Source organism: Austrofundulus limnaeus, unplaced genomic scaffold (genome assembly GCF_001266775.1).
Source record: "Austrofundulus limnaeus strain Quisiro unplaced genomic scaffold, Austrofundulus_limnaeus-1.0 Scaffold122, whole genome shotgun sequence".
NCBI lineage: Eukaryota > Metazoa > Chordata > Actinopteri > Cyprinodontiformes > Rivulidae > Austrofundulus > Austrofundulus limnaeus.
Window position 1 is genome coordinate 1,350,827 of NW_013952524.1, and position 13,191 is coordinate 1,364,017.

General features: G+C 38.0%; 1 protein-coding gene across 7 annotated transcripts in view; it reads right to left on the bottom strand.

The window, feature by feature from the left end:
* kirrel3b (kirre like nephrin family adhesion molecule 3b) overlaps nucleotides 1–13,191 on the bottom strand; it is a 220,219-nt gene that overhangs the window by 169,045 nt on the left and 37,983 nt on the right. The gene's annotated exons all lie outside the window — the stretch shown is intronic.

A 13,191-nucleotide genomic window follows, 5' to 3' on the forward strand; every position in this document is an offset into this window, starting at 1 on the left:
TCATTCTGAAGGAAAATTAAATATCTGACAGTGATCATTACTCAGTGTGGCTCTAACTCATCACTTCACCATCTGTGTCACAGCTTTCTGTCTCCAAAATGAGCGTACGCATGGGTCAGAGCTGGCTGAGGGACCGCACATTTTCACATCAAGTTTGGATTTTATAAATCACAACCTTTGCGTGAAAAGTGGCGTACGCAAGTTTTTGGGCTCAATTTGTGCYTACACAAGCTTTATAAATCTGACCCCAGGTCTGTCTCACTCTGCCTTTACTTACTATCAGAACACAGAGCATATAATAGCAGAAGTCTCATATTACTCTTAACRCCTATTTATTTTTTTACCCATAGGCTTGTCAGTGTGTAACTTTATTTGTCAGACCTTATAAGGCTTTAGCAATCAAGAGACTCTTAATAACTACAAATAATGTGTTTTTCTGACTGCATTTATCCAGATGATATGTATATTATTTGACAAAAATCATAAATCATACAATTTGAACCATTTTTAGTCTGCAGTAAAACAAAGAGACACTGATGTAACCATTTGTCAGTATTAATTGTTCTACCATTCAGCTAAATGTTGAACTATGACCCATGAACATTAAAAAAAAAAATTGTAGTCAGCAAATACCTGCACCAAATCCTTATAACATCTATCTAATTGTAAAAAGTCAAATTGAGCCCTATTTAAACTGCACTTTTTTGTAAGGAACAACTGGCCATCAGATCACAATACAGAATACCAGATGTAATGGTCCGGGCCTCCTGCTGTTGTCATGCCTCTCAGGCTCCAGCTGAACAAGCTCCCCATTTTATCTGTATGATTTTTCGACAGCAACAGGCTGGTTGCTACTTGAAGTCTCCACCTACCTTTCATCTCGCATCGACTCCAGCAGCGCTTTTGTTTTACCTCCTGCCAAACCTGAATTTTTATGAGTCACCCAGAGCTTCCTCCCACTCGACACACTATTATTCATGCCAAATCACTTTCATACTTGGCTATAAACACAAGCGGAAAAAAAAATAAAATGAAATCATGAACCCAGCCTACCCGCCCAAAAGGAGGMCTGCCTTGAGCATCTGCCTTCTCGTCCCGGCTAAGTACTGGGCTCCCGCGCAGGTTGAAGGTCGGTGCTTTATCAAAGAAGCAGCGTCACCTGGGAGGTCTGCTTTCCAATCAGTTTATGCTAATCCCTTTAAAATACAGATTTTTTTTTCTTATTTGTTTTAGACAACACAGACCTGTTAGAAAACACACACTTCCATAGTTTTGTTACAGACTGCTTCCAAAGATGTTTTTAACCATATCTGTATGTGTGTGAGCTCTTTGGTCTGTTCAATTGGAAGGTTACTGTTAAAATGTGTCAAGAATGGCTGAACCGATTTAAATTAAAATTTCACTTAGCAGTCACTGGGTTTACATCTACAGCTGATGAAATTCTGGGGTCAACAAGAGTCAAGCAGCATCTTAAAACATAAAAAATAATTGGAACTCTGTCAGTTTTGCAGATATTGAGCTAAAATTTAGTCTGATAATAGTCAAGCCTGATCCAGGATTTACATTGTGGGCATTTATTGATGTGGTGAGCTCAGTGTTTAAAGCTTGTTTGTTAACTAAATATTTATTTAATAAAAAACTGAACAAATGTCAATGTAGCACTCAGAGAGGGGTCAATGTACAACTGATTAGCAACACAATTCAAAATGGCTGCCACAACTAATCAGTTTTAGCCCTCACAAAAATACATTTGTTGTGGTGGTAGCATTTATTTGCAAGACATGCTACAAAGATCAAACAGTCTGCGGATAAGTTTGACCAAAGTACATTTAACTTCTCTGTAATAACATGAAACTATTTCCACCTCAAGCTTGCATGAATGGTAGTGGGTGATACACATTTCAAGGACTACTTGGGCTTTAGTGCAAAAAGTGAATTTAATTTTAAATTAAAGTTGAACAAAAATACAGTTTAGAAAGTKATTGCAGTGAATTATGAGAATTTTGATAAAGTAACCAACAATCACACTGAACTGTCCATCACAAACCAAYGTATTTTAATTGTTGCCTGGATTCCTTCAACTCAAAGAATTTTTACTTGAAAAATCCTCCCCATGGGCATTTTATTTTCTCTTTCAACTGTCCTCAAGGACATATATAATCACAACACTGTGCCGTCCCTTTATATACAAAATGGAAGTTCTGTTTCCAGACATCACACCGCAGCTCATCTTACAAATTCAACAGGAAAAAAAATGTAATAATCAAAAGCAAAAAATAAATAAATAAATAAAAACTACACAATGCATACCTCTGCAGTCTTATTCACCTTTGACTGTGATAATCTAAGTTGCAGCTAATTGATTACCTGCTGAAATCTGAAAAGACTGAAAAGGTCAAGGTATGGCACCATGCAAAGGACAAACACCACAGGAAGCYTGGAAAGGTCACAGCCCCTTTGCTTTTGTGAAGAAAGGAGCCGCAGATGAGCTAACAGGAATCCCAGGGGAGCCACAGCGTGAGTAATTTTGGGGCAGACGGCAGTCTTGTCTAAATATAAGTGCTCAAGCTGTGCTGGCTGGCACACGTTGAAGACCCAGTCCTGAGACAATGTGGAAATCCAGGTCAGGAGGAAAAAAAAAAAGCTTTACTGTAAGCCATTGGCTGTGGTGGTCTGCTGTGCTGCAAACACTTTTTTATTCAGCTTATGGACACAGATTTAAATGCTAAGATGCAGTTAGTGTTACAATTTGCAGTCAGGAATAGACCCATGATGCAGGCAGTTACAAAGCTCCAAAAAAAGGTATTTATTTAAACAAACAGGTGCTGACTGGGCAGCTCAAAAAACTCTGAGTGGCGTGGCAAGACAGGACAAGGCACAATACKGAACATAACCAAACAATGACCCGACAGGGAAGTGAAGACAAGACACAGAATATAAAGGTGAGACTGATGGGCACAAACAGGAAACACCTGGGGGAGAAACATGAGGATCAGGTGTGAGTGGGCGGGGCTGGAGCAAAGGCAGACAGGAGGAAGAAAACAGAGGAACAMGACAGAAAAATCAGAATAAAGTCAAAATAAAAACATGAACCCAGACCAAACATAACAGTTAGCAAAATACCTCAAACTGGTGGACAAATTTTAATAAAACTTTCAAAACACAATCACGGTTGCTGATGAAAATTTGGTTCTGTGTAGAYTTGAGTCCTTTCTACCGTGTAACGTAAGCTCTTGCACAAGTTCTCTTTTAAAAGCTTTGCATTATCTAATGAAGTCAACTGTGCCTATCTGTTAGCAAAATATTGTGTGAAATGCATGATAGATTTCAGTTATAGTCTTAAAAATGGATTATTTGGGCCTCCATCTAGAAATACATTTTAAGAGTCAACACAACTCAAAATGGCCAACGCAGCCAACTGATTTTGGTAAACACAAATGTGACTAACTCAGTTAATTTAACACATATTAAGACAACATTTGATGCGGCAGTAGCTGAGACTCGTCCTCAACACATATTCTGAACACTAATACTGTTTGTGTGACAGAATGGCAGGAGATCGCACAAATCAGTTGCAAAGGCTTTATCAAAATGGCCATTACTCCATCCTGTTTTATCATAATATAAGCTAGAATAGCAGTTATATATTTCTTTAAGAAATGCTATAGGCTTTAGATATTAGCATATTTGATTTTTTTTCGAAAACCTGGTTTAATAAGGTAAAAAATAAAAGAACATCCTAAGGTGGTGCAGTGCAGTCCTATTTTGTTAAGTTGTGGATTGTATCCATGTGTTAAGAACATGGTCACTGTCATTTTAACTTCCTCTGAAGAGCTTCAGCTTTGAAAATGAGTCATTTATATGCAAACATAAAGTTTAATTAACATCAAATCAGAAAATGAGTCAGTTTGCTATGAATCCTTGAAATATTCTGTCTGCCAGTCTGGGGAAAACGCTTGCATGTTAATTAATAATAACTGACTGAAAGCAATATTTCTAATAGGGTGCATTTGAACTGTTGAGCAGTGACTTTGCTTCAGAAATTGCTTTGTGTAATATGGATAAATCCACAAAATAACCACAGTTCAATATTTTGTTTTGCCAAAAAAAACTTTTTTTTATCACTGAGATCAAAACAAATATATTTTTTAAAGTTACAGAATATAGATCTTCAAAAACTCAAATGTCAGATTGCTGTAGGTTAGTGGACACTGCAAGGGTTTGTCATATTGTTATGGAGGTCTTTGTACCCCCCCCCCCCAATAATAAATCTTAGCATTACCTTTCATGCTAACTTTTAGACCTGTTATGCTAATAAATTACATTTGTCAATGTTTTGCTCAAATTTAAAATAAAAAAAATAAACAAAACTCATGTTCTATCTTCTGTGATTTTGCATGATGCCATGCAGAGCAACATTTAGCAACACATTCYATTTTAGTTGACTAACTGCAAAACTGCCTGAGTTATGGCCTTTCGTGTGTTGTCTAATCTCTATTAACTGTGGTGACCAGCTTTAATTGGATTGACTTGAAAAGTCAATCAGCTGTTAGATGAACATCTAAGGATTACTTACTGAAGGTTTCATTAAAATACTGTATGTCCAGTGGTTCATGGGAGGTTTTCCGTCAGACACACAAACACAACCAGACACAGGAAAAAAACATTATCATTTTTCCCTTCTAAGGTGATAACAAAAAAAAAAGGTTATTTTATAGCACCACAGCTGCTGTTAGCCAGCAACAACACTCTCCTCTGGCCCTTTCTCTGCTCCTCTCAAAAAATGCAGTGAAGTGCAAAGGTGGTGATGGTGACAGCCACATTCTTAAACAAGCAGGCCAGACACTGCTGTAAACATGTAGGGAAGGGGATAAGACAAATGTAGACTTCAGTGGGGAAAAGAAACAGGCTGAATAATTGAAACTCCTTGCTCTCACGTGGACCGTGTGTTGAAGGATCTTGACGATCACATCGCGTTGCAGTCACTTTTCCAGTTTGCCTTCCGCTCTGGGCAGCTTCTAGAGATTTGGGCAGCCTCCTTTGGCACACAGGCATTAGACATTCTCACACGTAAGCTCCGTCTCTCCCACGAGTMCTTGAACTCTTTTCAGTGTACAAAGGGGAGATGGTGTTTGCAAGCTTTGATTTACTGACAGGGGCCTTMTAAGATAGAAGTAGCTTGTGAGTTAAACTGTTTCAAATACTGGGCTTAGTAGACAGCAGTTAACCAACACAGCCCCCTCAGGACTGTGGGTGCTACTTGTCAGCTTGAAACAACAGGCTTTTACTAAGGGGCTTTTCCTCCCTAGGGGCCCCACAAAATACTCTCTTTTTACCTATAAAAGGCAATGGAGTTGGATTTTGTGGGTGTCTTGCCAATTGTACACACATCCCAAAAATCACTGCAAGATCTCAAGTTCAACCAATCTGGAGGCTCATCCACACACATGCATGGTATCAGATTAAAATGCATAGCATTTGAAAGCAATTACTAAATTAGCTTTGCTGACTGTAGCATGATCTGACACCAAATGCCAGATTTGCATTTTCTGCCCTTTTAATTATTGTATGTCTTACCTATATATAATTCACAACATTTCAAGGCAGCAAATCAAGGAAGTAGGAGGGGTGTGGGTGTGTGTGTGTGTGGGGGGGGGGGTAGCAGTTTTGATTTTTCCTCTTGCACTCAGGACTAATGTGCTGAAAAATAGATTTATATGATGAGAGAAGTTGGTATGAAAATACATTTCTCAAATTTTGCTTTTCCTCTGGCTTTCTGTGAAATTTAGAATGTAATTCAGAATTTTACTTCCGACATGCAACGCTCTGAACAACCAAGTTTCTTCTTACATTAAAGTTCTTGTAAGTTCATATTTCCTATCAGACTGCAGGTTTACTTGGGGTTTCTAGAGTTTCTAAAACTAGAATGGAAGGCAGAGCTTTTAGTTATCAGGCTGCTCTCTTGTGCAACCAACTTCCAGTTTCTGTCCTTGAGGCTCAGTTTATTTTTGAAGTCTGAGCTAAAGACTTTCCTTTTTGATAAATCTTGGTGTAAACATTACGTTTAGTGTCCAGAGCTATTCCTTAAGTATGCTATTGAAGCTTTAAACTGCTATTGACTACATTACAACACTCAGCTGCTTCTTTTTACTCTGCTTCCCATCATGGTGCTCATTAATCTGTGTTTTACTTTGTTTTTCTTCCTATAGAACCAACACCTGCAACAATCCTTCTGTTTGTGCCTTTTTCTTGTCATTTGAAGCCCCAAGCTTAAGACGACCTCTAACCCTACGTCTGGTTCTACTCAAGGTTTATTCCTGTTAAAAGGAGGTTCCTCCCATGTTTACCGATGTCCTTGCTCAAGATGGGGAACTTCAATAAGATAAAGATTCAAAGTAATCCGTTGGCTTCCTGTAACCGTTTTTTTTTTTTTTTTTTAACTGGCATGCTGGTAAATTTGTGTTATAATAATAATAATAATAATAATAATAATAATAATATAGTAATGGAATTAACAGAAAAAATGGATTTAAATCTGGATATGAATTGGATTTATGATGTGGATTAGTTTCCATTTCTCTCCTCTGCACAGTACCCTGAGATGACTTTAGCTGTGAACTGGTGCTGTATAAATAAACTGAATTGAATATGCTCACATTTAAAGGCTCTTTTCAGAGTTGTGCAGCCTAGGCACTGACATGCTGACAATCAGTCACTGCCATGACCCATTAATCACTTCTGAGGTGGCAGGGGGTCCAGGCTGCCTGATTGATACTTTGTGTCATTGTGCTGTGAACAAGATTTGACTTAAGTGATGATGCAGAGCCTTCAGGAAGTTAGCCGAACAATATGTTGCTTGCCACACAATAATTAACCCGCCGGGTCTCTTCTGGTTAGACAGGGTGACTTTGGGTGTCACCTGTCAGCTTTGATTTTAATATCATTTTTAAAAAGTAATTGTTTGGGAAAGATGTCTGAGCTTATACACATTTTGGGCCAGGAGATTAATTAAACATTGCTTATGCATGTTGTCATTACATACGTCACTATCCAAAGACATCAAAGCAACAGTTGTGAAAAAAAAAAAAAAACACTTCCTACGGTCACATCATTAGCTGAATTCATAAACCTATTCAAATTCACAAACCTACCACCGTTACACCAAAAAAAAAAAATCTATTAATAAATGTCAACACATATATTTCCTTTTTAACCAAGCTGTTGGAGGCATAAATGTCAGAGGCAAGCGTGATTGCTGTTTCCCCACAGCTCAGTTTGAGTCACAAAGGCCGCGAGACAAATGGGGGGTGAGCGATTTGCACAGCAAAAATCTCAAAAATTTTGACTGCAAAGTATTTTTACAACAAAGAAAAGTGAATAAAGCTGCTGTGTGGGTTCTTAGAAACACGATGCATGGCAAGCTCTAGCATAGAGTGCTTTTCAAATGAGTGGTGCTGATGTTGAAGTCATTAACGGGTGGGAAGGAACGAGGGGAACAGAGATTGTATTTATGAGATGAAACATGCAGATGAACATGTGTGCATGCATGCATAGAATCACACGCACACAACAATGCAGCAAAGTTTTCCAGACAGTGGAGTGATGGCATGTAATTATTCCCTCAATGGTCGACCATGTGTTTATCAGAATGTTAATGTATGCATAATAACAGGCTCCACGATGCCTGCAAGAATGTCAAGGCTGTCYGCCCGTCAATCAAGCCTCAAAATAAAATGGCAAATAAGTATTCAGTGCCATCATGCTAAATGACAGACAGAGCCCCCTAACAGCCCTTGAGCTGACAAATATCAGGCCGGTGCATTGGGTGGAATCATTGTATCAGGGAGAAAAGTGAAATGAGTGGTAATTTGGTCGCACACAAACCACAGTCCAATTGAGAGGAGCTCAGAGTTGAGAAGTCAAAAGTAAGATGGACACAACTAATGAAAGCAAGACTGTGCAGAGCAACAATCAGATCAGGGCTGAGCATTAAAAAATGTATTGCCAGAGATTTTCAGCATGTAGTTGTTGCAGACAGTAAAGAGCACACAAAGCACAGGGCTGTACACACTCATAGCGGGTATTGATTCTCTGCAAGTCTTCTGGGAGACTCTAAACAACTGAGGACTGAATCCTTCTTGGACCCTTCAAGCAGTTCTTCAGGTTACACAAATCCCCTAAAGTGCTAAAATTCTCATTTCTTTTTTTGTCTTTGCTGGATATTGACTAGTGTACTCTAGTCAGTTCTAGTCTATCCCATCTGACTTTTTTGCTTTAGAAAGACAAAACAAGAAAATAGGAAAATTCTAGACCACCTAGTGAGTTTATTTTTATTAGTTGTCAAGCTTACTTGTACTCTCTTTTTTAGTTCTCACTTACACACACACATCTTATTCAAAAAATACTACATTATTATCATAATTTACAGTACAGATTTTCTGCACTTTAGTTTAAAAATAGCAGAGGTGTCAAATAATGAAGTATAAATACAAATACTTTGTCCCTTTACTTAAATAAAAAAGGATACCAGTTAGGCCAGTTATTTCACTTTTTTGACAAACAAAAGCTGTAGAAATTAGTGAACCCAAATAAAATTAAAATATTATAATAATTGCTGAAATGTATAAACATTGAAAGCCATTCAAAAAAGCTTGTTCAATCATTATATACGTATACATATATATATATAAGTTTTGACTAGATTTTTATTTATTTATTTCTTGCTGCAGTTACTGCAAACTGTTTTTCTAGCAATTGATTTCTGTAGATCTTAAAATCACTTACAAATGTAACTGTCCTGTTACAAAATGCATTAAGTAACTTTCAAAAACAGCTCTTGTCTATAGTTTTAGCACCCATTTTGACTACATATAAGAAAACATTTTCACAATTTGGAATCCAGAATAATGGCACAGAAATCAAGGGAATTGTCAGTTAAAAACATGTATTATTCAGCTCTAAAAAAAAACCTCAATCTCATTGCTCAGAGCCACTGTCTGTGTTTATTGGCCCTCAGTCTAATCAGAACCAAAACAATGACTTTACCTTCTGCTCCTGCTGATGGCTACACCAAACACTCCTTCTCTTCTAAAGTATTTTAGGTCCCTAACAAAAACACAAACTTTCTGGTCACACCCCTTTTTTCATCAGCACTGTTAGATTGGTGTGTCAACATGTCCTTGTTTATCCTGCTGAAAAGGGATGCCCAAAATTCTGGTTAGTCATCGATGGGTGTTCAAAGTCTTTTTTTGTAATTTTCTTTGCCCATTTTTGAGTTGTTTCAAAGATGTCCCAACACTGACAAATACTGATATTTGTTGAATGTTCATTTGCTAGGCAAAGTTTAACTGTGGGGAAAAAAAACTGGAGAAAAGAAAGAAAAAAATAATAAATGAATAAAGAACTTTGCATTCACTGCAGCCATTCATCAAAACAGAAACATCTGCTTTAGAAAGATTGTCTGTTCATGAGTCAGCCACAGCAAGCCACAACTCATCAACGATACAATAGCTTTGTCCTGAAAAATGTACTTGTTAGAACATCGCTGTCATACCTGTCACTGACGAGCTGTCTGCCACCACAATGCAGTGCCTCAGACTATAAGTTGTTTATTCTCCTCCTATTACCCATGCCTTGAGCAAATATTTAACAAAACTGATAGGGGAAAGAAAATGTTCGTGACAGGAAGCGCAGCTGTAATTGTGGAGAAGATGTATGAGAGCCCGCTCAGCCGATTCCCCCGCTCTTCATCTATTAAAGCAATAAGAGCTCTTCGGCTGTCGCTGGCAAGCTCTGAGGCTCTTATTGGCAAGGACACTGGGGGCAAAGTCTCACAAGTGTAAATCTTTAAACAGTGAGGTCACCTGCACAGATTTAAGAGAATTAATGTCAGGGCCCCGAGGACAGGATGACGTGTCACCCCATATGACTGAATGCCACTGAATCGAGTTAACCAAGCAGGGTCGCTTCACAATAATCAATTCTTAATTTCATGCTGAGTGCCTCAGATTAATCTGTCCAGCAAGGAAAAGTGAGGCGAGCTTTGATTTTTATTTTATTTTCTTCTATAGTTGTGCTACTACCCTGTTTTTTAACTCAACAGAAACAGAMTAGACAGAAGTGGATATTGGAAAGTTTTGCTGTTTGGAACTCCATCAATTTATCAACGGAAAGTTTTGCAGTGGCAAAAACCAGGAGCCCTCTAATGCATTCCAACTACAACAGATATAGTTGTCATATAGTTGCAGACAAAAATTAGAATTCATTGTACATGTAGACTTAAATGTACATTTACTCCAATTGATGTGTGTTTTAATGTCCATTTAGCAAACTGCACCTCATTCGCACATTTTCTGCATCCATCAGCAAACGTCCGGCATAACTTTGGAAAGTGGTAAAGTTCCTTTAAAAAGTTTGTTTTAAGCATTGGCTACACATGTTCAACAGGGTGCGGAGGACCATCCAGATGCTTAATGTTAATGTTAGCTTGTTTTATTCAATCAGAAATCTATTTATTCTGTTTTTTCTTCCTGTCCTTTTGGCACGTTCGTTGCTCCACCCACACTGACCACGCACGGGGCATCAGACTTCAAAATTATCATAGTTATAATAATAGGTATAAAATTAAGGCCAGGACTTTAATGTGTTGATCGTGATTAAATAATTACAGAAAAAAAATACTCAAAGTCACACCTTCTTAGTTCCCTTTTTTCTGGCCAACTGCTGAAGCGCTGCCTGTTAGGACATCCGAATGTGTCAAAGTTTCATTCATTTTGCTCTTGATTTTAGGTGGGGCTAAAGAATTCCATCATCATTAGCTGTGTTTTCATTGCAAATGTGCGCAAAACTTTGTCGATATTCTGTTAATGTCGAAAAACCCATTTTTGCAATTGCGGTATTTCCATTACGTGAGATTAAAGTCATGTGAATACGTTTGTTCTCGCGATAAGTCATTACAAACATGGCAGCAATGGATGTAAACACATAGCATGTTGCTACCACGACACTAGCGCTCATCATCAGCCATCAGAGAAGACGTCAGCGTCTTATCGAGGTTTTCGAGTGACAAGCCCCTTAGACTTGGGAGTGGATACGTATGCTGTGTTTTTGGGAAATTGTAGTCGGTGAGTTTATTACTTTCTTTTCACAACTTCGTTGATTTCACTACTTCGACTTTCTATTGTCTTCTTCGTCGTCGTCTTTTCTGCCAGTAGAAACAGCCGGTTGTTGATCATGTGACTCCTGTGATGTGATAAAAGTGCTTTCATTGCAGTTTTGCGAAACACACCAATTTCAATATGGCTGAAAAAAAAACCCTCATCCTAGCGCAAAAACATTTCGTCGAAAAAAGGAGTTACAGTCGAAGTTTTTTTCCTTGAAAATGACGTGTTTCCATTGAGCAAATTTATTTTCAAAATTCTAATTTGCGCATTTTCATGGTCAATGGAAACGCAGCTATTTTTTTCATTAACTTTTTGTAATACACAATTACCACAGGCAGCAAAACAGTCCCACAGCATTTTGTTCCCACCACCATTCTTGGCTGCTCATATATTGTTCTTAGATTTTGATCAAGTCTCATTTTAACGTCTTCAAAGTGCTGTCATTGTGGTAGAAAATCTCAATGTTTTAGATGCTGTGTGGATTAAAATCTAAAATAAAAATCAATCCAGTGGGCCCATTTTGTGTTTAAATTAGAATAAATAATGATTTAAGTTGTATGTTGTAGAATAATTCACATTGGAAAAAAAATAATGGCTCAAATAAATCGTTTCAAGATGAACACAATAAAATATTCCAGCTCATACTGAATGAACATAAACTTTTTTTTTATTGCAGCTGCAAAAAGCATTTCATCAAGCTGAGAAAAGAAAATTAAACTGAGATCAAGAAAACCTACCACCCATCTCAGCAGCTTTTAGATAACCAGTAACATTCAGACACTAAAAGCCAGAAAACCATTTTGTGTAGGAATGTTTAGTCGCATGTTCTGCCATGCATTTAAATGACCTCGTCTCCTAGACGGATGTAYGATTTATGAGCATTTTTAGTGGATAATCAGCAATATCCAAGTCAGATCAGTACGCCTCAGTAAACTGTTTATTGYATCAAAACAAGCAGATTTTACCCTGATGTTCAGTGAGCTAAACTGACAGCGTTGGAGGGAAAGATCTGTTACGTTTCATCTCCTACAGGTCTAATGAGGCTTTTCTTCAGTGTGACCTTCAAACGGGTTAGCACACACATATACAAACAGAAATCCAGACTTTCAGGCTCTGGATATACTTTCTAATCAGAGGAACCAATCTGATAAAAAACAATCACCCAGTTAATTAAAAACAGTTTAGTAGCCGAGTGAACACACACACACACACACACACACACACACACACACACACACACACACACACAGATTCTTAAATCACAAAGCGGAGCAGAGCTTAGAGCGTCTTACTTATTTACTAAATCATTTCTCTTATCTCTTAGGTTATGTAAACAGCCAAAGGGGTGGTAGTGCAATCTCCTGCGCTGCTTACTCAAGTCTCAGATCGGTGACATAAAAAAATAGTATTTTATATGACAAAGTACCATGCCTCACAAGGTGATGCTGAGTGAAAGGAACCCCCATTTATCACACCTTTCTTCCTAGACTTCTGTTTTATGACATGTGAGCTGATTCCGCTGATGAGAAAATATTCAAATTGCCGGTCTGTGCCTCTCATTCAGAAGCTGTGACACAGAGACGTGCCTGTCAAAGACTGATTTAGCTACTGACCTTGTGTAATTGCATCGTAACTAATTGTAATTAGCAATCAGGGGGCTGGAACCACCCACCTCGTAGAGAACAGTATGCGTGCCATCAGGGAGGCTCACAACACTGCTGTCACTCGTACTGCTTGTCAGCTGAGAGGGTGGGAAAACAGAATCAGTTACAACAAAAGACTTTATGAAGAAAAAGCTACTTGAATGTGAGATTTCTAACACATGTCATGTATATTTGCTGATTTCTCCTCAACTACATGACCTTTTTTGCCATTTCAAGGCATTCTGTGTTCACTCATAACATAGAGATAATGTAACTCTACACAGCTCTGAGACGTGTTAATAGGTTTAATTGATTTCCAGTAATCTGCTTAAAAAACAGCAGCATGATGTCAATGATCTGTTTCAGTCTTGTTATGCAGCTCAGAT